Consider the following 27,616-nt stretch of genomic DNA (forward strand, 5'->3'; position numbering starts at 1 on the left):
GTATTTTAAGAGTAACCGGGAAGTGGTCACTCCCAAACAGATTTTGTATTACATTCCATTCTAAGTAAGGAAGAAGTGTGGAAGATCCAAGCGCTAAATCTACCGATGAATATGAATTATGCGCAATGTTATAGTACGTAGGTGCTTATTAAATAGGCATAAACCAGAAGTCACAAGAAAGCTTTCGATAAGTCGACCCCTCAAATCAGTCCGGGAGTCTCCCCAAAGACTGTTATGAGCATTAAAGTCTCCGACGACAAGAAAGGGTTCAGGAAGTTGTTTAATAAGGCCATAGAATTCTGTTTTGCTCAGGTGATAATTCGGAGATACGTAGATGGAGCAGAGGGAAACCAGTTTGCTAAAAAGAATTGCTCGCACTGCAACTGCCTCGAGGGACGTCCGAAGGGGCAAGTGTTGGCAAGCAACAGTCTTGTCGACTGGATGAGGTGTTAGCCTCGTCATTGTCTTTGCGAAAAATAGCATATAACCAGAGAAAAATTGTCTGTGTAGCTTTGAAATGCGTTTCCTGTGCACATAGTACCTTTGGGTTAAGTTTGTGCAAGAGTTCTGTTATGTCTTCAAGATTGTGGAGAAAACCTCTCACATTCCACTGTATAATTTGGGTATCCATTTTGACAGAGTTACGTACTGTGTGTTCTGGAAAGGAAAGATTAGCTCACACGACCCTTTCCGGGCGCCGTGATGCGCATTTTGCTTTTGGAGCGGTCACGAGGATCGCGGCGCTCCTGAGACGCTGACTGCGCCGTCTGGCTCGGAGTTGTGTCCATCGACTCCTGGGAGCCGCTGGACTTCCGCTCACACGAGCGCGGTGTTTTCGGGGCAGGCCTTGCCTCGTAAAGCAGGGCCTTGGAGGCCACCAATCCAGAGGTCGATGGGCCCTCCTTCAGAGACTGCGCAGCAGCGCCGGCCCGCTGCTGTCGCCTAGGGGGGGGGGGGGGGGGGAGGGGCTGGTGGCACAGCCGTGGTCACACTCTTTGTGGGCCCGGCCGATGCCGGAGTCTGCTGCAGCGTTGCCCCCTTTCGCGCCGCACTCGCATACCCTGCACTATGAAGAAAGGAAACGCGCTTGCGCGCTTCTCGGAAGGAAATGCTCTCCTTTACTTTGATAATCACAATCTCTTTTTTCTTTTTCCATGTCGGACAAGAGCGGGAATATTCGCCGTGTTCGCCGTCGCAGTTCACGCAATGGAGTGCAAGGTTACAGTTATCTGAGGGATGATCTTGTTCACCACACTTGGCACAGGTTTGTCGGCCTCGGCAGCTTTGCGAACCGTGACCATACCTTTGACATTTGAAGCATTTGCGGAGGTTAGGGATGTACGTACGCCCTTCCTTACTCGTATCGTTACATATCCAGCCTCGATTATCTCGGGCAGTTCACTTGTGCCAAAAGCAAGTATCAGGTGTTGGGTTGGAAAGTCTTTGTTCTCCCGTTTCATTTTTATTCTATGTACTTGGATGACGTTCTGGTCCTTCAAGCCTTCTAGAAGTGCTTCTTCACTCAAGTTCATGAGGTCATCGTCTGATATCATTCCTTTGCACGTATTCAGTGATCGATGCGGTGTCACCGTGATTTGAGCATCACCAAATGCAACCAGATTTGAAATCTTTCCATGCTGCAGCTTATCACGTACCTCAAGCAGGAGGTCGCCGCTAGGCATTTTTGTCACTTTGTAGCCACTACCCAGTGCGTCCGTGAGGCATTTGGCAACAATGAATGGTGAGATGGTTCTGGCAGTCTTTTCAGAGTTCTGAGTATGTATAACATGGTATCGCAGAAAGTTTTCTTTGCGTTGGAGAAAAAGGATTGAAGCTTTCTTCGGTGCGTCCTCTTTTGTATAGAGGACGATCAGGTAGCTTGGGGAAAGAAGATGCCATAAGATCTTAATTTCGGCAGCGATGCGAGCCGCCCACCACCGAGCCCAACAAGGGGACGTTACAGGAGTCACTGCAAGGGAAGTCCTGCAAACGCCAGCTGTACAGCGTTGCTGTAACCAAATACAACATAACCAAGGCAGGTTAGCCACACAAGGTTAACCCTTGCCGCCTGGAAAATCGGAAGTTAAAAAAAGTGAATAGAAGTAGTAGTAAGTGGTTCGTGGGGAAAGGGGAAAGGTTGGCGCAATCTTCTGCAGCCCTTGAGGGAGCACGGCTCTGCGCCAAATAGAAGACAGGAAAGATGGAAAAGTGACAAAGACAAAAGATTGAAGAGGGGGACAGGAAAGGGCGACTGCCGATTTCCTCCAGGTGGGTCAGTCTGGAGGTACCGTCTATATGAAGCAGAGGCCGAAGAGGTGTGTTTGCCTCCGCCGGGGGGCCTTAAAGGTCCAAACACCTGGCATCGGCTCAACCTCCAGGATCCCCCTTTACCCAGACACGGCTAAGCCGCGCACGGCTACACGCGGTAGGGTCCAACCCTCATGTGCTCGGGTCCGTGGTGGCGCAACTCACCAAACGCCTGCTTGCGCAGACGCCCCTGCGGGTAATTATATCGCCATGTGCATAAGACTCAGGCCCTTGTGTTTCCGGCCAGGGCAGCCGCATTTCATCGAGGCGAAATGCGAAAACACCCGTGTACTTAAATTTAGGTGCACTTTAAAGAACCCCAGGCGGTCCCAATTTCCGGAGTTCCCCACTACGGCGTGCCTCATAATCAGATCGCGGTTTTGGCACGTAAAACCCCATAATTTTTTTGGCATTGAAGACGCACTCTCCATGGAGGTGTCGGGCGGAAACTGTGTGCTTCCATTAGACTACACTGAATAGTTCTTGCCATATGATGTATGGTAACGTGACTGGTGGAGGCGCTCAACGAACTGTTCCATGCACTGCGACCAACTTCCATTGCGACACCTTCCACGCTGACAGTCGGCACAACCAGCGACAACTAGGACTACCACCAGAACTGGACCCTCTCTCATTAAAGTGTCTAACCATGACCACCGGTTCAACGAGTAGCCAGACTGAAGATATGGCCACTCCGTCTTCTACCTGGACCTTCAACACACTGCGAACCCCAAGGTCGTTTCACGGTGACGCTTTCCAGGATGTTGAGGACTGACTGGACCACCACAATCGAGTTACCAGCGTCTATGAATGGGACGACCACCGGAAGCTCCGGTATGTCTACTTCTCCATTGAGGACTCGGTACGCATCTGGAACGGAAACCACGAAGCTAGTTTGGCGACCTGGCAAGAATTTTGCCACGTCACTGCTCTAAGTGGTGTGGTTCGTGAGGAAGTACGGCAGCTGGTACAACCGCTGGTCGCGCCGCCGTGGTTGTACGTACGCTGAAGTCTCCTATGCCGGCAGTCGGCTATCTGTCCCGTTCATCCACGCAACAGACGGTGCAGTACTTCTCGAGCCTCCTGCCTTCCGCAAGCCAAGTCTAAACGTGCGAAAATGCAGTGTGTGGCGCACTCCAGACAATCGGCCACTCTGCTACCATTACGGTGAAGCAGGTCACCTATGCCAAGAGTGCACATACAGGCAGAGATGGGCCTTTCTTGGTTTCGCCCAGACGCACGCCGACCCCGCGATGGTGAGCGTCCCCGAGCTATTGCGGAGTACTTGGAGAGCCACCAGTCCCCGACTCTTCCGCGGCGCCAGTCCCGCTCTCCATTACTTTGACATTCTACGTCACCTGGTCAACACTGACCGTTCGCTCATAGCGTTGAGGGCAGATCCATTAGGTCCCCAAGCCCACGCCGGGGAAACTAGGAGCAGCTACCTCCGGGGTCGAGGCCACTGTTGACGGACCTATGAAACATCCTCCCCCGATACGCCAGCCGACCGCCAACGATATTATTGCGATAACAATTATATGGAAACTCCAAGCGGATTTTCCCCGTCGTCGTCGCCTTGAGGTTCCCTATAAAACCCAAGGCCGATAATATCGTCGCCGCGCGCCCTATACTGTTTGTGCGAGTGAAAGCGCGCGAGAGACGCGCGTTTTCACAGAGAGCGAACGCACGGCGGAGAGCAAACACATCTTCCGTCGTGCGAAAGGCGTGGGGGGATTGGAGGGAGGGAGAGAGGGAGGGGAGGCGACGTTTAGCTGCGCCACCAAATCCGCATCTTACGACCAGCCGCAAGGGGAACTGGTGACTCAATCGCCAACGCGAAAGGAGGAAAGCAAGGCAGCGCGGGAGGGAGGTGGTGCGGCTTCTACTCCGCCAGAAACTGCGTACTTCGCGCGGCTCCGGGCTGTCGCGCGCAGCGTATCTTGAAAGCGATTTCCAAAAAAAGGAGGGCGAGGATGATGGCACCGGCGGAACGCAGAACACGCTGGGCTGGTGGTGACTAGGCATAACTGTGGCTGGATCGATGGTATTCCTAAATAAACGCATCACTGTTTTGATGATCTAAATATAATCTCACTATCATGGAGGGTGCAGTCTACTTGACTGGAGCAGTATTCTTCACAGCGCACGGTATTAAGCTCCAGGTCACTGTTTTTATCGCACTCTTAGTATCAAAGATCCAAAGCATCTACTCTGCATTTTTCGTGGAATTCTGACACACGCACGCGAATACGCGTCATAGACGTCGGGTTTTGGACAATTGCGTTCGACGCATTTAACTAGCGAAAGAATAGCCATCTAGAGGGCAGCAACTCTCCGTTCCTTAAATGGTTGCATCTACTTGCCACGTGACCTGCCGGCAGAGGGAGGAACCCGCCGCCTGTTCTACTTTCAAGCTGCTTGAAGGTGTGATGAATGAAAGAAAACGACGCCACGACGACGAAGTGTGCACGCGTTCGTTGGCGAGTGGAACACGCATTTGAGTGATCCCGCCAAATCAGAGATCGTCCAGTGGTATTCCGAAGATGTGTCGTGCCACGATTGGACCACGTATGGCGACCACGTGGCGAAATGCATCGTGGCGTGACACGCGCCTAGACAGCAGGAGACGGAAGACAGCAGGCCGACGTGTCGGACGCCGACAATCAAGGCTCCGAGGAACGCTGCCGTCCGTGGAGCTGCCCCCGACCGTTGCCCTTGGCCAAGGCGTTCGCCAGCACGAGTACTGCAGCCCGGAGCGTGGCGTGGCCTGCTGTGCTACCACTTGCAGCGAGCATTGCGGATCGCGGGCAACGCGTCTCCTTGATCAGCTGTTCGGCGGAGCACCGTTCGTGGCTTGGCTAATGGCCGCATATGCGCCGAGCACTGCGGCTTGCGCGCAAGCTGTCCGCTGGGCAGGCTGACTGCTGAACGGTCGTCCCCGGTTTGTCAAGTGCCATCTCCTCACCATCCAACATCAAGGCGTGTCCGACGTCGTCACGTCATCGCCCCTCACTCCGGCAAACTCTCGTCTCCTGTCCACGTACTGTGAGCTGTTTCGAACTGTTGTCTCGAACTGATAGCAACCTTAGTTCTTTTAGCATATTATGCGTGTCATGTGCCTTAACGTTCTCTCCAGGTGTAGTTTGGCTTTTGTTATAAATGTAGTTTGCATTTTGGATGACGAGTCCGACTCCTTTTCCTGCGCCCTTTTCCTCATCGCGCGGCACGACAAACAAGTGTGACGAACGTCCTCGTAACTTTCTTTACACTTCTGGCGTCCGCGACAGGACTAACCTCTTTTCTTTATCATGAATAAGAGTTTCGCCTTGTGTGTGTGCGTGGCTGAGGAATGGCCCTTGAAAAGTTAGTTTTATTTAGTGAGGAGCTTAGCATGCCTCTTGATAAATTTCCCAATTGGTTTGAAGACGAGCTAAGTTACGACAAAGATAAACTAGCCGAAGAGAGAGAAGCATTGCGACAGTCTCTTTCGCCTGAGCATAATAAAAATGTAGCGCTAGAGCTGCAGGCCCGTGAAGAAAGATTTAATAAAACGGAGGATTCAGTGCGTGAGCTCCGGCTGCGATTGTTACAGCAGCAATCGCGCATGCTCGCTTCAGAAGAGATAGGCAAGGCCGGAGTAGTGAAGTCCGACGAGAACGACGCGGGGGTCGGAAAACGGCCGACAGTTGGGCTGGACAATTTCCATGTCAGCCGTTGTGACGTCGTCAACCAAACGGGGCTTGACAATTTAAAGTCCGCGCTAGACTGGTGTAGTGACGTAGATGGCTGCTGGGGAGGTTTTGAGAACGTGGAATATGAGGATAGAGAGTTCGCTTTGGTAGCGTTATGCAACGCTTGCCGTGAAGATGTTATCAAGTCCACTGGTCCTTGATAAAGTGTCGTTGAAGACTTAAGGAAGGTAGCTACTGACAAAGTCCTTAGTAGGATGACATCTGAGTAGGATGACATTTTGAGTGGGCACGGCGGCAATGCCGAGATGAGGTCTACAAACCCATTCGTTTTCTTCATACAGGTTTTGCTCGGATTGCTGCCTTTACCGATGGGACCGTCATTGACGCACATCAAGCTATCTCAAATACCGGCTGCTGGCATCAGACCCATCTTTGCGCCCAGCACGTCGAGTCATCCTGCAATCGCTCATAAATTCTACCGCAGCCTTCCCAGCGGCGCCACAGTCTCATCGACGAAACCGGCACGAGCATCAGCAACAACGACACCAGCCAGTATAAAAAAGGCATGCGAAGAAGCACTCGGCAGTGGGCACGGCGGTAATTATCTTGGCTGGCGACTTCAACCTTCCTGATGTAAATTATTGGAGCTCTCTGAATCCGGGAATGGCAGAAACTAATCCCATTCTAGATTTTATGTTCGCATTTAACCTTAAACAACTTGTCCTAATGCCTACTCGTATTCAGAGAAGCTCCAGCTCTGTCTTAAATTTAGTTTTTGTCACTGATAATTTCGTGACAACTGATACCCATGTAGAAGTGTTACACGGCTTGTCGGGTCATAAACTTGTCCTTTGTACTTTGCCTATGGCGTGTGTTATTCGGAAGAAGGGCCCTGTGAAATATATATTTGCCTTTAATAGGGCAAATGATGCTGCTATTATGACGCATCTTACCCGTGAATACTATGACTTCTATAATCTTTGTACTGACGAGCAATCACATATTGACAATGTCTGGCTGAAATTTCGGGCACATATTATGTACTGCATTAACTGTTTTGTTCCGAAAATAGCAAAGGTGACGAGAAAACACAACCCGTGGATTACACGCGATATAATCCATTTAAAGCGTAGAATCAAGAGGCTAAGGAAAACTAACAAGTTATGCACGAACTTTCACTACTGCTCACGTCTGAATTCTGTTACGACTTCATTAAAAGGCAAAATTCGTGGTGCTAAAGAGCATTTCAGTAGCACCACTTTGAAACATTTCATCAAGGACTCGCCCCATAAATTTTGGCGTTACATCCACTCTCAAAACAGCAGCCGCGAAGCATCCCCAGTGGAAAATAAAGACACAGCAGATGCTTTAAATAGGTACTTTCAGTCGGTGTTAACGCGTGACGCAGATGTCCCACCACACCCATACCCATTTACCTTTGGTTCTCAACAGAGTAAACTAGCTGGCTCTCTATTTCCGAATGATGATGATGATATAAACTTTAATTTTCGAGACGGTGTTCCCGAGCGTTTGAGCTGTGGATCACTCTAGGTGGGAGGGTCCCTCATTCCAGGAATCCTCTGGCCGCGATAGCATCCCGGGCTCTGGCGACAAGACGTCGTTGTTCGTCCAGGGCCGGGGTGGAGATCTTGGCCTCCCACGTCTCGGCGAGGAGGTTCACGTCTTCATACGTTGTATGTTTAGTAACGGCGTCTTCGGGGCGCCACGGGCACTCTAGTAGCAAATGCGCCAGAGTGTCTGGCACGGCGCAGATCGGGCAGTTGTATGTGTGTAGTGTCGGGTGGATGCGATGCATGAGGATCCCATGTGTGTACGTATTGCTCTGCAGTCTTCGGAATGCGGTGCTTTCCTCTTTCGTCAGTTTTGGATGAGGTGGCGGGTACACCCTGCGTCCCAATCGGTAGTGTTGGAGGATGGCTTTATACGTGGGGGGTATTGTCTCCGTTTCCGTTGCGTCACCAGGCGGTCGGGGGTCTCGCGAGGCGTCGAAAGAGGCCCGGTTGACGTGGTCGCGGGCCGCGGCGTGTGCCGCTTCGTTTCCCTCGAGCCCCTCGTGCCCTGGTACCCACGTGACGCAGGTGTAAGGGAGCGGAGTGCTTCTTTTCTGCAGAATTTTGACTGCTTCCACTGATATTCGGCCTCTCGTGTAATTGCGCACTGCGGATTGGGAGTCCGTGAAGACTGCGACCGCGTTCGTGCTCGTGGTGGTGGCGAGGGCGATCGCCGCTTCTTCCGCTGTCTCCGAGTTTCGCACCCTGACTGTGGCGGATGCCAGTTCTTTGCCTCTCGAGTCAACCACACTCAGGGCGTAAGCGGTTTTTCCCGGGTATTTGGACGCATCTACGTAGCGAGCATCTGGATCGTGCTTGTGGCGTCTTCGGATGGCGTCGACTCGAGCGAGCCGGCGTCCCCGATGATGCTCGGGATGCATGTTGCGCGGTAGTTTGCCGATGCTCAGGGATTCTCTTAAGCATGGCGGTATCTTGACCTTGCGGTCCGCGTCGGAGATGTAGCGTTCTGCGTAGCCGAGGCGCGCAAGGACCGATCTGCCCGTCGGCGTGAGCTTCAGCCTCTCGAGTTGGTTGGTTTTCTGGGCTTCCACCAGCTCTTGCCAGGTGTTATGAGCACCTATTTTAAGAAGTCGGGTGGTAGATGCCACAGGTGGTAGACCCATGGCGAGCTTCGTAGCTTTGCGGATGATGACATTGAGCTTGTCGACTTCGCAATTCTTGAGAGCCAGGTACGGGGTTGCGTACGTTATTCTGCTTGTCAGTAGAGCTTAAACGACTCTCAGGGTGTCTTGCTCCTTGAGACCACTGCGTCGATTAGCTACTCTCCTTACGAGGTGTGTGAGTTGGGATATTGTGCGTTGGAGCCGTGGGAGCGTGGCGACTCCTGATCCATCTCGGTGGAGGTGCAAGCCGAGTACTCGAAGCGAGGCGACCTTCGGTATTTGGACCCCGTTGAGCGTGACGCATGGGTCTGGAGCTTCGTAGGTGGGAGGTCTACCCCTCGTGCGTGCCTTGAGTACGAGTAGCTCCGATTTCTCAGGTGCGCAATGGAGGCCGCAGCTATCAAGGTAGTGCTCGATAACATCAACCGCTTCTTGAAGGCAACGCTCTTGCTCTCCGGTGCTCGTTCCTCGCGTCCAGAGCGTGATGTCGTCCGCGTAGAAGGCGTGACGCAGGCCTGGGATGTTTTCGAGAAGCCTGGGATGTTTTCTATTTCCGAAACTGGTATATTTTCTATGCTATTCAATATCGACGTAAAAAATGTAGCGGCCGTGATGGAATTCCGAACGAATTCTTAAAACGGTACGCAGAACCTATCAGCAAGTACTTGCATCTGATATACTCAAAATCAATACGTGAAAGTAGCCTCCCAGCAGAGTGGAATATTGCTAATTGTTCCAGTCCATAAATCGGGTGCAGCTTCATCACCAGCAAACTACCGCCCTATATCTTTGACTTGTACTTGTAAAATGCTTGAGCATATTACCTTGAAGTTTATTACAGAATTTGTAGAAACTAATCAAATCCTTCATGCAAACCAGCACGGCATCCGTAGTGGGTTATCCACTGTTACTTAACTAATAGAAATAGCTCATGACCTTGCACAAGCCCTTAACCAGTCTCAAATCGATATGCTCTTTCTGGACTACTCAAAAGCCCTTGAGCGGGTCTCTCATGCGAAACTAATTTTTAAAGATAACAACCTTCATCAAGCTAGAAGGCAGGGAATGAACGCTGGCCCGGGGACAGCAAAAAACCAAGTTTGGTAAGAACGCCGGCATAACTATCAGTGTCCATGGAGTGGAGAAGATATTCCAGGTGAAGGACCTCAAGCAGTATTACAACCAAGCAATGGCTGAATGTGTATACACGGCCGCTAATTACTCCACATGGGGAGGAAATGTGCAGACCATTTTTGGTCTGCTCCGGTGAAAGGCTGAGAAGTAAGGATAATGCCAGTGGGCATAGTAATCGGAAAGAAGACAGCCAACGGAGTCACTGAGACACAGGTCAGGGACTTCAAGAAAATGCGAGTGAAACCGCAACACAGACTGCTGTGCTCAGGTGCAGGTTTCAAGGCATTTGTCAAAAGTGGTCTCGCTCAATCACTTGGCTGCCTGGTTCAAGTGTGCATGCTGTCAATCGCTGGGGATGACAAGTATGCCGACAAGTGGGTCGCCGCTGTCTGCCGCACCTTTGCATACATACCGGAAATAGAAGCGATTGCCCGACTCCTCAAACAAACCGTCCTTCCCAGAACCAGCCCATCGTGTCACACACACCTTGCAAACATCGCCATGATCGTGGGTGGACGAGCACAGAGATGATAAGTGGTTCTTGAGGGAAAGGGAAAGGTTGGCGCTATCTTCTGCAGCCCTTGAGGGAGCACGGCTCAGCGCCTTCGAGCACAGAGAAGAATGACCCCACCACTACCAGCCTTTCTCTACTTCTTGATGAAGTGGGACGACAAAGGAGCACGCATCTTCAATGACCAGGCAGCCAGAGAGATTGATTTCTCAGGAAAGGGCGCTTTCAGCTTCTACAAGTGGCTGATGAATTCTGTGAGGAGGTTCAACATGAACGTGAACAACGCAGCTCTCAGCAAGCAGATCCTCTTCCATGCAATGTTTGACACCTACGTGGAGGACTTCGGCATCCTGACCGCAATGACAGGAGTCGATGCCTGGGCAAAGAGAGCAGACTTCAGTCCTGCCTTTGAAACAATGAAAGCAAGTGCCAGGAAAGTTGACGGTGTCGTCCCCATTCAACCAGTTGGCCTGCGTGTCTACAGCGAACTTGCGAGTGCGACACTCTACAAGGATGCGACCACCACGACTCAAGCGACAAACTCCTGCCCTGTATTTGCAGGTTACCGCCTCAAGAAGTTCACCAACGAGATGTCCTCGACTCTCAGAGCTGAAGAGGGCCGAAGCTCGAGCATCCACAGTGTTGGGGCAGCCGTCACCAACCTGCAGGCTTTCACCAACCACCTCCTTGCCCAGTTGTGACAGCGTTTAGTGCTGTCACAGTTGTGACAGCTTTTAGTGTGCTAGAATGTTAGCGCGCGAACAGTCAAACCGCTTTTGTACAAATGGTGTTAGGACTCTTTCAGCCTTCTTTTGCATGTGTGATCGGGTGTATCAGACATCTTGTGAGTGTGTCTTTATCACTGTGTAGCGGTGTTTAAAAAAGTTGTTTTTACCGAAACAACTTTCTTGTGAGGGGGGTGATGAATGAAGGAAAACGACGCCGACGAAGTGTGCACGCGTTCTTTCACGAGTGGACCACGCATTTGAGTGATCCCGCCAAATCAGCGATGGCCCAGTGGTATTACGAAGATGCGTCGTGCCACGATTGGGCCACGTATGGCGAGCACGTGGCGAAATGCTTCGTGGCGAGACAAGCGCCTAGATAGCAGGAGACGGAAGACAGCAGGCCGACGTGTCGGCCGCCGACAATCAAGGCTCCGAGAAACGCGGCCGTCCGTGGAGCTGCCGCCCGCGACCCTTGGCCAAGGCATTCGCCAGCACGAGTACTGCAGCTCGGAGCGTGGCGTGACCTGGGGTGCTATTTTGTACAAATGACTTTCAAAGTCACAATGCCTTTTCGCGCGACGTCGCCGCTTTTCCCAATGGTGTATATGTATGCACGCGTTTTTAGAATAGTCCAATCAACAGCTCCCTCCGTTGGGCGGATGTTTCTTTAGTGGTCTCTTCTCTTTTTCCGGGGCTGTATAGCAAATTTGTTTTGTGAAAAGACATTTAATAAACGCGCACGTTCATTCTTCGGAAATCAAATTTGTTTTATAACCTTACAACGTAAAAGCGGCCATTGCATAAAGAAAATCAAACGCAAGTGCTCCTATTTTTGAAGCCGTAGCCACATAATTGTCGAATCTACATCCAATCCATGCCGTTGACCTCACGCAAAATGGCGGCCTTTGTAGGAGCCGAGCAGTTGACTGTCGCATCACCGAGCGTTTACGCTAGTCCGTATTGTCCCGCAAGTGATTGAGATCCACGACGGTGTACTTTCGTCTGAGAAGAATTTCATACGCTGCTTACGGGAGACGTGAGATACAAGGGTGAGGCGAGTAAATATTGCTCGTGTAGTGGTTGCATTGTTGTGTGGTTTTCGCTGCACGTATTCAATGACCTGTGATCCTTTCTTTTTTTAGGAAGAGCCAACAAGAATTACTCATCGCAGTGCAGAACATAGTGGATCGATAACTGTCAAGACACAGCCACGACAGAACAATAGCTTCGTCGAAGTGATCGGAGCGACGGCAACCCTTCCTCGGTCAGGCGCCCTTGCACTGACGGTTCCACTCCGAGAAAGTCCCTAGATTTTCTGCGAGCGAAAAACTACCTACGGACTTCTGGAAAAAGAAGCTGCTACAACGGTAAATGTGAGTAGCCACTTTAACTTTTTACGTTAACGGTATAAAGAAATAAACAAAGTAATCAAACCAAACTGAGCATTTTATGCGGGCGCTATGTATACAAAACGTTTGCCTCTAACTTTCTTATTAATAGTGTTGCGGCCCGGCTGAAATTCCCGAAATTTAGAAAGCAAAAAAAATGTCGGCGAAAGGCCCGCGTGTGTCAGGCGAGCAGAATGCGATATTGCTGCAGTTCATCGAGCAGCACCCATACTTGGCGAGAGCTTCCACAGAGCTCACGCCACGTATGACTGCTGTTAAAAAAACGAGATTTGGGAGCAGCTAGCGGCAGTCCTCAACGAACAGGCGCCGGCAGTCAAAACCGCTAGTCGGTGGCGCAACCACTGGGCCAAGCTGGGCCACAAAGCTCGTAAAGAGGCTGCCAGGGCGGCGGGCGAGAAGAGGTGAGCTCTCTAATAATCCTGACAGTCACGTCAAACAAAACAAAAAAACCCATCAGGAATGGGGGCTTACCGCACTGAATTCGTGGACTCCATGTTTGCCTTCATGATGCACTGACCTATAATGAGCATCTCGCGGCCCGATAGCTTCTGAATGGTTTCCTGCATGCCACGTTTTTCATTTGCCTGCGCCTCCGCTTTTGCGAGCTTCCGCTGACACGAATGAAGTTGTTGCTTCACACTGCGAAGTTGGTCCTTCACCCTGTGCAGCTCTGAGGCAAAGCAAACGGCGTGCTCAGTTAGGCACTCTGCATTAGCACCGCCAAGGCGATTTACAGTTCGTACTTCATCTGCAAAGAGTGACCAAGAAGGAATATCGTAATGAGAGTGATGCCAGTTTGCCTGCGTAGTGAGCAAGCAGCATACTCCAAAGGTGTGCACCAGACTTACCGAAGACTTACCGTCTTCGGCTGCATTGATGACGTCTGCAGTTGCGACGGCCGCAACTTCGGCTTCAGCGCAGTTTGAAGATACCGCTCGCAGCCTTTTTGCAGGTGGGCGCCGTTTCGGTGCATGCGAACGTTCTTTGGGCTTAGACAAGTACACAGATACGCCTTGGAAAATCCTCGGAATGGCATCTCCTACCAGTTTGGGTCGATCGCGTGGCAGTGACACGTTTCCATTCACTGTACACACGTCCGCACGAACAATGTCTCCGGCAACAAAATGTTTTTCGCACACGCGAAAGTACTTCGATACAAACGAGAACCCGGCAGTCTCTCGTCGCGCGATTGCTCGCTTCCACCTGTCGCGTAGTTCCGGGTTGGCTGGTAAACAGAATAGGGAGACTTTTTCGTCGACGCCCTTGTATCCGGAGCGGCAGCCTGGCTCACAACAAAGGTTAGGAATCACTGTTGTGGTGAATTACGAAGTGTCGATGTCACTACATGGAGAGACACGTTCAGGCGAAACAAAAAACAAACACGCACAACAGCACGCCGCGCCGACACCCCGCTTTCCGGCGGCAGCGGCCGCCTTCACCGTCGCCCTTCTAGCGACGCCAGCGCCGCGGCGCTGCAACTGCGGGCGCTATATGAAGCTCTCCCATAGCGTTACGCGGGAGTTTCATGACCAGGAGAAAAGTATTGAAGGACCCTGGTATAACTAAGGGCGGTTATGACACACAAGGTTGACCCTTGCTGCCAGGAATGTTGGAAGTAAATGGAAGGGAAAAGAAGACAGGAAAGATTGAAAGTGAGAGAGAAAGACGAAGATTGGAGAGGGAGACAGGAAAAGGCAACTACCGATTTCCCCCGGGTGGGTCAGTCCGGGGGTGCCGTCTACGTGAAGCAGAGGCCAAAGAAGTGTGTTGCCTCCGTCGGGGGGCCATAAAGGTCCAAACTCCCGGCATCGGCTCAACCCCCCCGGAGGCCCTTTTCCCCGGACACGGCTAAGCCACGCACGGTTAAGCGTGGGAGGGTCCGACCCTCGTGTGCTCGGGTCCATGGTGTCGCAACACACCAAACGCCTGCTGACGCAGACGCCCCTGCGGGTCTTCATGCAGTTGATGCAAGACCAGTAGCCGAAGCTTATCAGGTATGATCGATCACCCTTGATCCCCATGTTATGCATTCTTGCTCTACTGATAGCTCATCGAGACGTGAATAAAATGGTCTCAACTCTTCGGAGCACTGCGAAGGCCAGCCATTTAGAATGAAGTGTGTCACGCGAGACAAGGTGGGATCACGTCTGGTAGCTTTAGCCACGTCATCCGATTTTAGTGGCGTGCTGTCAAAAAGCAAGAGACACTCGAGAGGCTTGTCGGCCGCTACAATAGGACGTTGTAGCCTGGACAGAGCATCAGCCACTTCAACGTTTCTTCCTTTCCGATATTTTAGTTTATACCTGTATGCTGCCAACGTAATTGCCCATATTTGCATTCGAGCTGCCGCAAGTGTAGGAACAGGCTTGTCTTGGCTAATATTCCGAGCAGTGGCTGATGGTCTGTGTAAAGAGTGAACTCTCTTCCATACAAGTAGCGATGAAATTTTTTTAACCCAAACATCAGTGCTAATGCTTCCCGCTCACCCTGAGCAGTTCTCAGCTGATGTAAGTGTTCTAGATGCAAACGCCACTGGCCTCTCTTGTCCCTCTGCAGTCTCATGAAAAAGAACAGTACCCAATCCATAGGATGAAGCATCACATGATAGAGCAATTGGTTTCGCTACGTCGTAAAAGGTGAGCACAGAACTATTCACAAGCAACTGCTTCGTAGCAGCAAAAGCTTCGCTACACTCCCGTGTCCACGACCACTTTTCGCCCTTGCGCAACAGGCGATACAAAGATTCTGCGACGCAGGCAATGTTGCTTAAAAACTTTGCGTAAAAGTTTAACATGCCTAGATAAGCCTTTAGCTCCGTTTGGCAAGTGGGCTCTGGCGTTTCCGTGACCGCTTTTATCTTTTCTTCCGTGGGGTAGATACCGTCAGCGCACACAGTGTTACCTAGATAAGTCACGGTGTCCTGAAAAAAACGACACTTTTCTTCTTTCAGAGTCACGTTGTAATCATTAAGCCGCCGCAGGACTAGTTCCAACGTCTTTTGGCAGTCAGTGAAGTTTTTTTCCCGACACAATGACGAAATCTATGTAGCAACCCACGTGCGGTATGCCCTTGGGCACCTCATGGCTACACCAAACGGTAAACGCTGGAACTCGAAAAGTTCCATGTGTGTATTAATGGTTAGCAGTGGTCGGGACTCGGTAGTGAGCGGAATCTGCTGATGCGCGGCTGAAAGATCCAACACACAAAACACATTGCTACCCGCTATTGCAGAGTACAAGTCTTCCGGACGAGGCAATGGGTAGTGGTCGGTCTTTAGCACGGGATTTATTGTTACTTTGTAGTCCCCGCACAATCTCAGCGAGCCATCTTTCTTCTGAATCAAAACCACTGGCGTTGCCCAATCGCTTTGCCTCACGCGGCGTATAACTCCGCTTTTTTGCATCCTCTCCAGCTCCTTTTCTACGTTATCTCGTAGCGCATATGGAACGTTTTTGGCCTTGCCAAAGAATGGCGTACAGTTCTGATTAAGAACTATCCTTGTTTGGTAGTTCCTTACTACTCCGGGTTGCTTAGAAAATACCCCTGGGAACTTTGGTTTCACTGCTTCCACTTTGCTAGCGTCGATTACATTTACAGACAACAAACACTTTTTCAGTCAAGCCCTAGCCTCTCGAGCCAATTTCGCCCCATCAGCATCGCTGTTTGCCGTGATCTTTGACAATGATAACTGGCAGTCGCTAAGACTGGTTCTCGGCCGTGACGATAACGTTGCATTGCCCCTTCAATGGAACGGGTTCCCCAGTGTATGTTCTTATGGTGACTCGCGATGGCTCGCACTTGACATGAGGAAATGCGTTCAGCCTAACACTCTCAGGAATTAGGGTTACAGCAGTTCCCGTGTCAATCTGCATGCATGCACGTTCTACGTTTACTTGCACTTCGTATCCAGAACGGACTGTATTAATAACATGGTACACATCTAATTCAGAGTCACTATCAGAGCAGTCCACCACGTTCGCAGTCTTTAGTTCTCTGCACTTACTGGAACACATCTGTAAATGGCCGATTTGTGAACAGCTGTGACACTAGACATTCTTATACCAGCAAACACTAGCGGCGTGCGCCTTGCCACATCTTTCGCAGACTCGCTTGACGTCCTTGAATTTCCGATGTTTCCATTTCTTTTCAGTTCTCTGTCCTCTTATCGCCATGGCATGCAGCGTCGCTTCCTTGCCTTGTGCATGCAGTAAAAGTATGTTCAGACTGCGGTCGTAACGTTAGCAAAGCGCGCATCTGTCATAAAGACTGTATTGCGCGTTACAAGCGTTAAGATCGTTAACCATGCTCGTCGTTCACATTGTCAATTGCATACGTTACGCATCTTACGACCGGCCAATCAAAACGTGAGCTGGTCAATTGCGTCTCAGTAAATTTCAGCATGGGGCCTGTAAACAGACGAGTGCTAAGCGACGTCGACGCATTGCAAACGCAAAATGATGTTTTGATTTTGTTTGCCATTTATCTGAAGAGAAGGTGAAGAAGAACTGTTTGGGTGCGGTAAGTGTTCTTAGACAGAGTGGTGGACGGTGACTTCCACAATCTGTTTGCAAAGCTGAAGGCAACGGATGCAGTCATGTTTCACAACTTCGTGCGGATGTCACAACAGTTTGGCTTTCTCGAAAACCTCGTGCGACCATACATCGACGTACAAAGAACCCACCTCGGCCGTGTTTGTCATCAGCGGAGCGCTTGGCAATTACTCTGAGGTAAGACATCTTCGTAATTTTATCTTCATTGTAACCCGCTATCGCTCAAACGGCATATCAGTGCGCTAGTCACAATAACCTATTGAAGCCGCGCATTTAATAGTTGGTTTCGATTAAGTTAACAGTGGATCGACAGAATAGGCATATTCTGTGTTTAAATGCTGGAATATACGGGCATTACTTGCAGAAGAGAAGCGCAGTCAAAGATGGCAGAAAACTAGGTGGGGTGAAGTTAGGAAATTTGCAGGCGCCAGTTGAAATCAGCTAGCGCAAGACAGGAGTAATTGGAGATCACAGGGAGAGGCCTTCGTCCTGCAGTTGACATAAATATAGGGTGATGATGATGACGCACAAAAAAACGAAATGTAATATTTACTAATGCCCCAATTTAAGTAATGAAGCTTATACCTCATTACTTTAGTCACGTATTGCTGTTAATTAAGAATTTAAGAAAGCTTGCAAAGCATATAAATTTAGAAAACGATTTGATGGCTTGGTACCGACATATTCATATTTAAGGTTTGCAACATCTGCCGTTTCTGGTAATTTAATGCTTCAATCATAAAACGGCCTTTTTTTTCAGTAAGCAAACAGCAGTGCATTGTTGCTCCGATTTTGACGGCGCTTGTCGAAAAACTCGTTGGAAAGTTAATGTGTTGCAAACTCACAAGCTACAATTAGTAAACTGTAATGGCCATTAATTAGTTGAAAGCTTGATATTGAAAATAATGTTACTGTCGATTATATCGGTTACGATTTATTGAGCATGTCCGCCTCCTGGGGCAATCCATTGGACTTCAAGGTTTAGAATCGTGCGATCTGCCACAGACAATGTTTAGAAGTTATGCATTGTGAATGAATATACGTTAAAGTATACTGCTTGAATGCTGGAATGACCATTGTAACACATATACAGGGTATTTCATTTTAGCTGTACCAATTTTTTAAAAATTGCCTGCGGTAGATAGGACAATTATAATCCTTGATCTAAACTACTCGATGAGGCGGCCATTACTTCCACGAGAAATCAAAACGCCTAATTGAATAATTAACCTACTTACGCTAATTAACACTCTGGAAATTAATATCCCGAGACTGGTTTAGGCCTGAGAATTCGTTCTAAGTGAATACGCCTTGCAAACTCAGTTGCTATAATTCGTACATTGAAAGATGTGCCGTGCAATAATTAAATGAAAAGTTAATTAGTGTACTTAGGCTAATTATTAATTTATGCGTTTTGATTTCTCGTGGAAGTAATGGCCGCCTCATCGAGTAGTTTAGATCAAGGATTCTAATTGTCCTATCTGCCACAGTAAAAAAAAAATTTGGTGCAGCTAAATTAGAACACCCTGTCTAGTGACAACATTCTCTACCTGAAACATACGAATCACATTCATCAGAATGGTAAGCGTAAACATTTTTTTAGCTTCACTGCTGTCTACTATAATCTATTGCCAGCTTATATGCTGCGTTGCAAAGAGTAACCACAGAATTGACATAGTTATGTATAAACAAAAGGCTGATTGTGAGCCCGTATTTTACTTACCATGTTATAAAAAATGATATAGCGTATTTTGTTTGTGTTGATTGCTAGTCTTCAATATGCGATCTCTTACGTCTTTCAGGTATCTGGCCACCGGAAACAGCTACGAGTCTTTGTCCTACAGTTTCAGAGTGTTTCCGGAAAGTCCACGGTATCACAGCTGGTTCCCAAAGTTTGTCAAGCCATATGGAAAGCTCTGCGGCACCGAGTGTTTCCACCGCTCACTCGCGAGCACCTTCTTGCCATAGCTGAACAGTTTTTACAGAGATGGAATTTTCCAAACTGTGTCGGAGCTATAGACAGAAAGCACATTCATCTCGATGCACCACCCAACTCCGGAAGCTTGTATTTCAATTACAAGCAAGGTTCCAGTGTAAACTTAATGGGCTCGTGTGATACGAGCTACAAGCTTACCTCCGTCTACATCGGATGCTACGGCCGGGAAAGTGACGGTGGCGTTTTTTCAAAATCGCAGTTGGGCAGGTTTGTCGATGACGCTGACAAAAACTTCTCTGCTCCTACAGACCTTCCATATGGTGAGCTTCCATACGTGTTTGTTGGTGACGATGCATTTCCTCTCAAGGCAAACTTAATGACGCCTTACCCTGGCATGCATACAGCAGCCACGCCAAAAAGGGTTTATAAGTGCAGGTTTTCGAGTGCACGTGGATGCATTGAGAACACATTCGCAATTATGTGTGCTCGTTGGAGAGTGCTGAGAAACAGAATGGGCCTTCTACCTGACAATGCAATTTCAGCTGTCTCCTTCTTGTTGCTGTCTTCACAATTATCTCATGAAAGAAGGAAAGCATGATGGCAGTTATTGTACATTGAACTTGGCCGACACTGTTGATAGCTCAGGAGGAATTGTCACAGGTGGCTGGAGAAACATTGTTGAACAATTACCTCAAGTTCATCGGCAGGGTTCAAATACACATTCCAGAAGAGCAGCAGATGTGCGGGACAGCTATGCTAGCTATTTCCATGGGTCTGGCGCTGTCCCGTGGCAGTGGAAGGTAGAGGTTGAGCCTGCTCCAACTTCATTTTTTATTTTATCAGCAAAGCCAAGCTAAGGTGCTGTGGCTGGTAGGAGTTCAGCCATTTCACTGTTGTAAAAAAAAGAGAAATAAACTATTTGTGTAAAACTTCATTGCACATTTATCTTGTAAAAACCAGTAACAGCCTTTATATTGCCTACCTCACTCAATACACCTGTGAACTCCCACAAAGCATGACTGACAGTATTAGCTTTCACACAAGGGATACAAACCCTTAAGATATCACTAAAAATGAGGTGCCGTCATTCGTAAGATACAACACACAATAAATATGTTACAAACATGAGTAATACAGTTGGTTGCAATAATTTGCAGCATAATTTTATATAAAACAAGACCACTGAAAGCGAGATGCCAGCCTCGTGTACACATTTACTATATCACAAAGAGGTTAAGTGGCACAATAGTGCAACGCTGATGTATTTGATTCAGTAACTTAACAGCACTAGCTGCAGCAGCACATGGAGATAAAACAATGCACGTGCTATTTTGTCTAGCTGTCCTGTAGCAGCAGTATACTGGTCAAAACGAAAAAAATTCTGGGGGAACCTGCATGATCTTCAACAGGGAACACGTGTACATTGGTGCTCAGGGGAACTGAAAAGCTAAGCGTTTTCTTCTGTACTTGAGAGAAACGCAGCCTCAACAAGCATGTCATGCATCTTCAGTTTCAAAACTGCGCTGCGTTTCTCATTGATCTTAGCCAACATTGGCTTCAGACTCCAAGGAATAGTTCATCTGCATCAACCCCCACTGAAGAGTTCAGCTGGTGAAGGCATTTGCGATTCTCAATGAGTGTACCCATCAATTCATCAATGTCCCTTCGTTTATTTTTCTTGGAAGTTCCTCGTTTTGCTTGTGGAGAGGCTGTTGGTCCATCGTCACATATCTGTTTATTCTGCGTCTCATCTGAAGGGAGAGCCCGGTTTTCAGCTGGCTCATCCAGGGCATCGTCGTAGCGGCTTTCTACAGCACTGTCCAAAAAATGAGCTGTAAATGTCTTCAACTGTTGTGAGTGTGTTATCAGCATCAGATTCAGGTGGACACGATGGTAAAGCAGGCTGTACAGGACCAAGGCTTGGAGCGGCTTCCATACTGGAAATGGTCCTAAATGATAAAATGTGAAAACAGAAAATGAGGCAGATTGTTTTATAAGTACTTTCAGCCCAGAGCAAACTCTGACGAAAGATTTCGATCATATGCCAGGGACGGTATGGTATTTGATGGAAATCATTTCTTGAAACATGCGACTTGGTCTTCAGCTGATTTGATCGATCTTTCCACAAAATTTTATGACCACGAGATTTCGTCAGGGTGAGTAAACATGATTTTTTAGACATCTGTACATCACAGAAGTAGAACCAATTTATGCAAGACGAAGGTACGTGAAGCGATCTATTGCGATTTGCAGCGTTTTCATGTAAACAGTCATGCAGGTGCAGCATGGCCGTTTTCGTGATTTTATTGCAATACGGCACAAAAGGGCACGGGGGCTTGGACTAGTTGAAGCCTCTTGGCATGCGTCAGAACTGCACATATAATGAGCTGACTGCAACACACACAGTAGCAGTCCAAACAAAACTTGGTAAAGTGGCTGTTTGGGCTAGTTGGTGAAATATTTTCGAAGGTGCACAGCGCGAAGAAAGCACAGGAACAAAAACAGTGCTTATCCGTGCCTGTCCCTGTGGTTTTATCGCGTTGTACACCGTCGACCCTAATACAACATCGGTCCTAATTCGACTGAAGCAAGCGCTTGGAGGAAAAAAATTGTAGGTTTAGTTTAAATACAAGAACATTAGATGTACAATCGGCGTCAAATGAAACCCGAACAGCGGAGCGCGTGTGTCAAGCATTAGAAACAGTATAGTGTTGGCCGTCCAGTCATCACCATTGACAGGCGTGCACATCCGGTTTGGCAGCACTGCGCGATCCCCCTATAGTGCGTTATCTCCGTTTCTGCTCTAGTTTTCGTATGGTGATAATGGTGGCCATCGTGGGCGTGCCAAGCGCTTTTGATCGTATCACTCGCAATTCCTTGCTTTTACTTCAGCGTCGCAGAGCAATCGGTGTCTGGGCACGATAAAAAAAAAGATAAATATAATCGGTTTGTGGTTGATTTTCAAACGATCGTCGTATCTCGTTCGCCAGCGCTGCTTCACCTGCACCCTCTTTCAGATACCTACCCGAAAAGGCTTCACTTTAACTGCAAATGCCGAGCGTTTGTTTGGAAGAGAGCGCAAATTGTTTCGCTTTACCGGCACGAATTGAAACAGCGTGAAATTGCCAGCATTATGAACCGACCTTTGTCTACTATAAATAGAATTTGCCAGGCATTCCGTGATGATGGACGCCTCTGGAACATTCCACGTGGACACAGGCAGCGGGCGACGGACAGTGCGAAGGGCCTACTTATTGTACAAGCTGCAAAGGAGGTTCCGTTCATCACAGCTCGACAGATCAAGGACAGCTTGAACCTCTCGGCCAGCATGTCAACCATCAGACGTCGACTGCATGAGAAAGGCCTGCGGAGCCGTGTGCCACCCCAAAAGCCTGCACTTTCAGAGGCCAATAAGCTTGGAAGACTTGCGTATGCTCAAGAACACGCAACATGGACTGTGGAAGACTGGCGGTGTGTGATATTCACCGACGAGTCAACGTTCTCCACTCGCTGGGACCAGCGTCAGAGAATTTGGAGAACTGACAACGCCAGGTCTGATATTCACTCAATTTAGTACGTCGGCTGTCTCGTTTTTTGAGTGATTGCTATAATTCAATACATTATGATAATTATGATTTGGTATATTTTGCCGGGCACTGTTATTAAGCCAGCTATTTTCGCGATCTTTGATGATGACAAGAGTGGCAGAAAGGCTTGAAATAACGGTTTACATTCCTTCTGCAGATTTGAGCCCCGGAACCTACAGCGCGTAGCAAGCAGCGGCCGCTGCTCCGTCAGCGTGCGGGGCGCGTTGTCCAAAGAGGGCCTCGGACCACTGGTTCGCATAGAGGACAGGTTCAACGCTGCGGCATACTGCGATTTGATCGAAAGAGTCGTGGTGCCCTATGCTCTCGACGGACCGTTCCCTGACGGGTTGTACTTCTTCCAACAGGACCGCAGTCCCATCCACATGGCCAAATCAACAACACGCTTGCAGGAACAGCTGGGAGTGATGCTGTTGGAGTGGCCTCCACAAGGCGCTGACATGAACATATGTGAGAATGTGTGGGGCGCAATGAAGAAGGCACTCTCGCGGCAGCCAATTCAGTGCGGCTCTCAAGACGCGCTGTGGGCTGCCATACAAGAGGAATGGGAGCGCCTACGTGCTAGTGATCTTGTGACACGGCTCTTGGACAGTCTTCCCCGAAGAATGGGCGCCGTTGTGGCAGCTGGAGGCGAATTCACAAAGTATTAAACTTAAGGATCGAGCAAATAATTTTTCTCGCGGAAACGTTCGAGACTTCTCCTCGGTGAAGTCCCGCTGAGGAACATTCATGGACACGATGCTTATTTTTTGCACATTTCTCCTATCATCTGCAATTAAAGAATTTTGCAAGTTAACCAGTTCTTTTTTGTTCGTTTCTTCATTGTAATATGCGTTTCAGCTTAGGTGCACCTTCGTTTCCAAAGGTAATTATAATTACACGGCTTCGCTATCGCGACTTCCGACATCAGTTAATATCATCCTTTCTTCCTTTCTTGATTCATCCTTTCTTGTATCATGCCCAGACACCGAAAGCGCTGCAATGCTGCAGTAAAGACCGAGCGCGGTAGTTTAACCTCTGATTTTTTTTTTCATTTTCTTCCTTTCAAATACCATACGTGGAAAACAAGCAGAATTATTGCACTATAGGGTGATCGCGCAGTGCTGCCACACCGGATGTGCGGGCCCGTCTGTGTCAATGACTGGTGGACGGCGCGCACTATGCCATTGATAAGGCTTGTGTCACGCGCTCCGCTGTTCGCGTTTCATTTGATGCCGATAGTACCTCACCTTCTGCTTTGAATCGTATCTGCCAAAAACATCAGGTGCGCCCCCCCCCCCCCCCCCCATCAGGACCCACTGCTTTTCAACGTCTCCTGCGCCACTTTCCGACTTGCTGTGGATTTTTCTTTGTCGTAAGAATTTCTGCTTCAGGTAGGCCCAACGATGTTGGATCTCTGCGACGGCATGTAAGAAACGAGTTAACAAATTAACAAAAATAAACAGAAAACGTTTACAAAAGGCAACAAAAGAGTTCAGTGGCAAAAAACGCTGAAACTGAATCAATTCGCTAGAAAACTGCTTATTGTGCTACACTAGACGTCTATATTCTATAAGCACCGTGGTTTTACCGTTTTAAAGAGCAAATATTTCGCAGCTTTATACAGCTTTTATAAAGCATCAATTTCATTCCAACCGATTTCAGAATCCTCGCCAGCTTTTGCGTTTTTACCCTTGGCTTATAAGAATTAAGCAGCACTGGCCTACATTCTCGACACATGCATGTCGACTGACGCTTTGCTCGACAGTCAACCGCCGTGGTTACATCTCGCCATTTACGACCTATACAGCATGAGAATGTTTTAGCGCGAGACACACGATTCTCGGTGCACGTCATATTCGCTATGGTTAACTGGAAGCCTACGTACCAGGTCCCCCCATCGCTACATTAAGCTCCAGAGAAATACACATTGTGCTTTGTGGTGAAGCATATCTACCATGGTAAAGCACGTCTGCCATTTAACAAGAGCACCAGCGGACTGTTAACTACCAAAGGCCAACGAACTTACCGTCACGTTTCAGAACGCCGGATATTTCCAGCCAGGCGTCATTCCGCAGTTGACTGTCGCGGTGTGTCTTGAGGCGCTGGTCGTACAAAATGGGCCTCTGACGCACTTCGTCGATAAGAAGCTCGTCCGTTGAGACGCTCGCCATTCTGACACCGGCTACGCACCGCTGACAAACACCAAACACAGGCACAAACACAAATACTGGCGCCGTCGAAGCTCGAACACAACGCGCACACACGCCACCACTGCACACACACGTTGAAACAGTGCGAAGGTGCGTCGCAAAACTGCGAAGGCACAAACAAATAATGGCGCCGTCGCAGCTCGAACACGACGCGACACACGCCACCAGCACTGCGCTCTCACGTCGAAACAGTGCGAAAGCACCAAAGGAGAATTCTAGGCGAACGCACCAAAGAAATGCCAGCGCCGCGGGAGCTCGAACTACGCACACACGCTCCGCTCCGTTGCTCTAACTGGGGATGCCGGTAATCGCGTCACCGGAAATTTAAAACCGAAACTGCGGCGCTTATTGGCCACGCCATAACTGTCGTATCTGTATGAAACGTAAAAGTAGCGGGCCTTCCAACAATTACGCTCATGTGCGTGCCCACTGTTGCGCTCTTAACGCTTGGTACGATTATAGTGTGAACAATTTAGTTGCGCTTTTTGCGTTTACGTTTGTTGCGAAATATCTGCACATTACGTACGTAGTCTGAACGTACCTTAACGCTGTTTGTCGCGCAGCTTGCTCCCGGTCCAAGGCTATCTTGCACGCCTTTTCAAAGGTTAAACTGTCTTCAGCAAACAAGGCGAGTTGCGTTTCTTCGCGTCTTATGCCTGCCACTAATCTGTCTCGCAGTGTGTCTTGCAGGAACAGACCGAAATCGCACTTCCTTGCTAAATGCTTTAAGGACACTCTGAAGTCCTCGATGTTTTCTTGTTCCTCTTGTGCTCGCCTGTTAAATTTGCAACGTTCGGCGATGACTGAACAGCTTGGACTATAGTGCTTCTTCAACAGCACTGTCACCTCTTCAAAGGATTTGTCCCCAGAAACGGCGGGTACTATCAAACTTTTCAGCACCTCGTACGTTCACGGTCCTATCACGCTCAAGAATACGGCCAGCTTCTTTTCCTTTTTGATATCGTTTGCATTGACGAAATGCTCAAAGCGTTCTAAATAGGATTCAAAATTCCGCTCCTTTTCGTCGTACTCGTCGAGCTTCCCCAGTCGCGCCATTTCCAGTGAAGTGACTGTATACTTATCGGTTCGCTCGCCCGATGACTGCGTTGACTCGTTGCTGGGGTACCGACGATCTCAAATGTTCCGGGCCATGGCTGCCGCCGCTTTCCTTTCCGTGGCTGTCGACCGCCGACTGTCTTGGATACTGCTTCCGTACTGAGCTAGTGGAAGCGGGCACATCCCACCCTCGTCGCCAGTGCGATAAAGCGAACAGGCAGCATTCCAACAAGCAAAGCATGACCATTTATTTAACAGCGCACTTATATAGACAAGGGATCACGTGATCCGTAACAAAAGTAATGCGCGCACTGGCTGCGCACAGATATGCGACGTCACGCTATAACAAGTAGTACCCCAAGTTCTGTGAGATACAAACTGCCATCAACAAACTGTGCCGTGCGTAGGTGCCAGCTTTGCAATAATCGTAATACTGACATATCCTATTACTTGGCTTATCAAAAAAAAAAAAACCTGGTGCATAGAGCCAGCCAAAGCATGGACTTCGATATCAGTTTTTGTTCGAGGAAGCCGTCGCTGGGGCGTAGTTACGGACAGCACCTGTTATCGTTAAAATAATCCGACGCTTCATAAAACAGACCGCGGGAACATCGGCTCCAAGAACAAATATTACTTTTTTACAGAGCCACACTTTTCGTGTGCTTCCCACAAATGCCGGCGTATAATCGCTATCGCGCTCACCTATCAGTTTCCAGCTTGTTTCTTGAGCAGGTCTACATCCACAATGGAGATCGGAAAATGTTAATAAAAAATGTCCCGCGGCGTTTTCCGCATTACCGCTGTGTGATTGGACTCTCAGCTTTCCATTGCTCAAAAAAAAAAGAAAAAGAAAAAAAGAACTGGTGCCATAACAAGTGGTTGATAGCCCCTTTAAAGGGATACAGCACAAAAAATGTCACAGTTTCGCCCTAAGGGCGAAGCAATGAATGCGATAGCAACACAGCAATGTCATACGAAGTAAGGTGAGCGGCTTTGGTAACAATATGAATTGTAGTAAACATGAGCTGATTAAGTAAGCAGGTGTGCTGCGGCGTAAGTAGACCGACATGAAGAGAGACTCGATGACCACGAGAAGGCGCGTGTGAAACGGTGGTGTTGATGAGAAGCGCTTCCCGTGGGCAGCGCGCGTGCGAAGGGACACACCTGTAGCGCTGCACTGCCGATCCGGGCAGCATTACATGTGTAGCGTGCGTTGGAAAATGTGACCCGACTATTACTAACTGAAGCAACAAGCGTGGTGTGAGCGCGCACAAACAAACATGAAGAGATCACACTGAATGACTGCAGACAACGACTGTCAAAACGCTGGCAGGAAGCATACGCCGGTGCGGGCGAAGGTACGTGCGGTCTATCGCTTCAACAGGAACTGAGCCGCGAATGCACGGCTCATAAAGGTCAGAGCCGTGTGGAGATAAGAGACGGTGCGGCGAGCGACGAGCGCGGTTGTTGGCAGAAGAAAAGTGCGCCCCCCCCCCCCCCCCCCCCGCTTCCTCCGGCGCTGGCTTCCCGCTTCCTTGCTTGCGCGCGGGAGAGATAAGAGACCGTGCGGCCGAGCGACGAGCGCGGTTGTTGGCACAGTAGAAAAAAAGAACTTTACAGGGATACTGAACAAAACTTTTGACCGCCGAGCTCTCTAGCCTAAATGAAAGCTTGGGTGCTGAAATTGGTTGACACAACCTTGTTTTCAGGCAGAAACTAGCGGAAAATAATGAATTATTCCATTTTTCGCAGAATACGGCGTCTAGCGGCCGCACCGTGGACTAAAGGAAGTGACGTTTTT

The 27,616-nt window shown here is 49.0% G+C and overlaps 1 pseudogene; it reads right to left on the bottom strand.

The window, feature by feature from the left end:
- Positions 1-12,755: 12,755 nt before the first annotated feature.
- LOC119440825 (uncharacterized) lies at positions 12,756-25,815 on the bottom strand (annotated as a pseudogene).
- Between the last annotated feature and the right edge of the window lie 1,801 nt (positions 25,816-27,616).

Source organism: Dermacentor silvarum, chromosome 2, assembly GCF_013339745.2.
Source record: "Dermacentor silvarum isolate Dsil-2018 chromosome 2, BIME_Dsil_1.4, whole genome shotgun sequence".
Lineage (NCBI taxonomy): Eukaryota > Metazoa > Arthropoda > Arachnida > Ixodida > Ixodidae > Dermacentor > Dermacentor silvarum.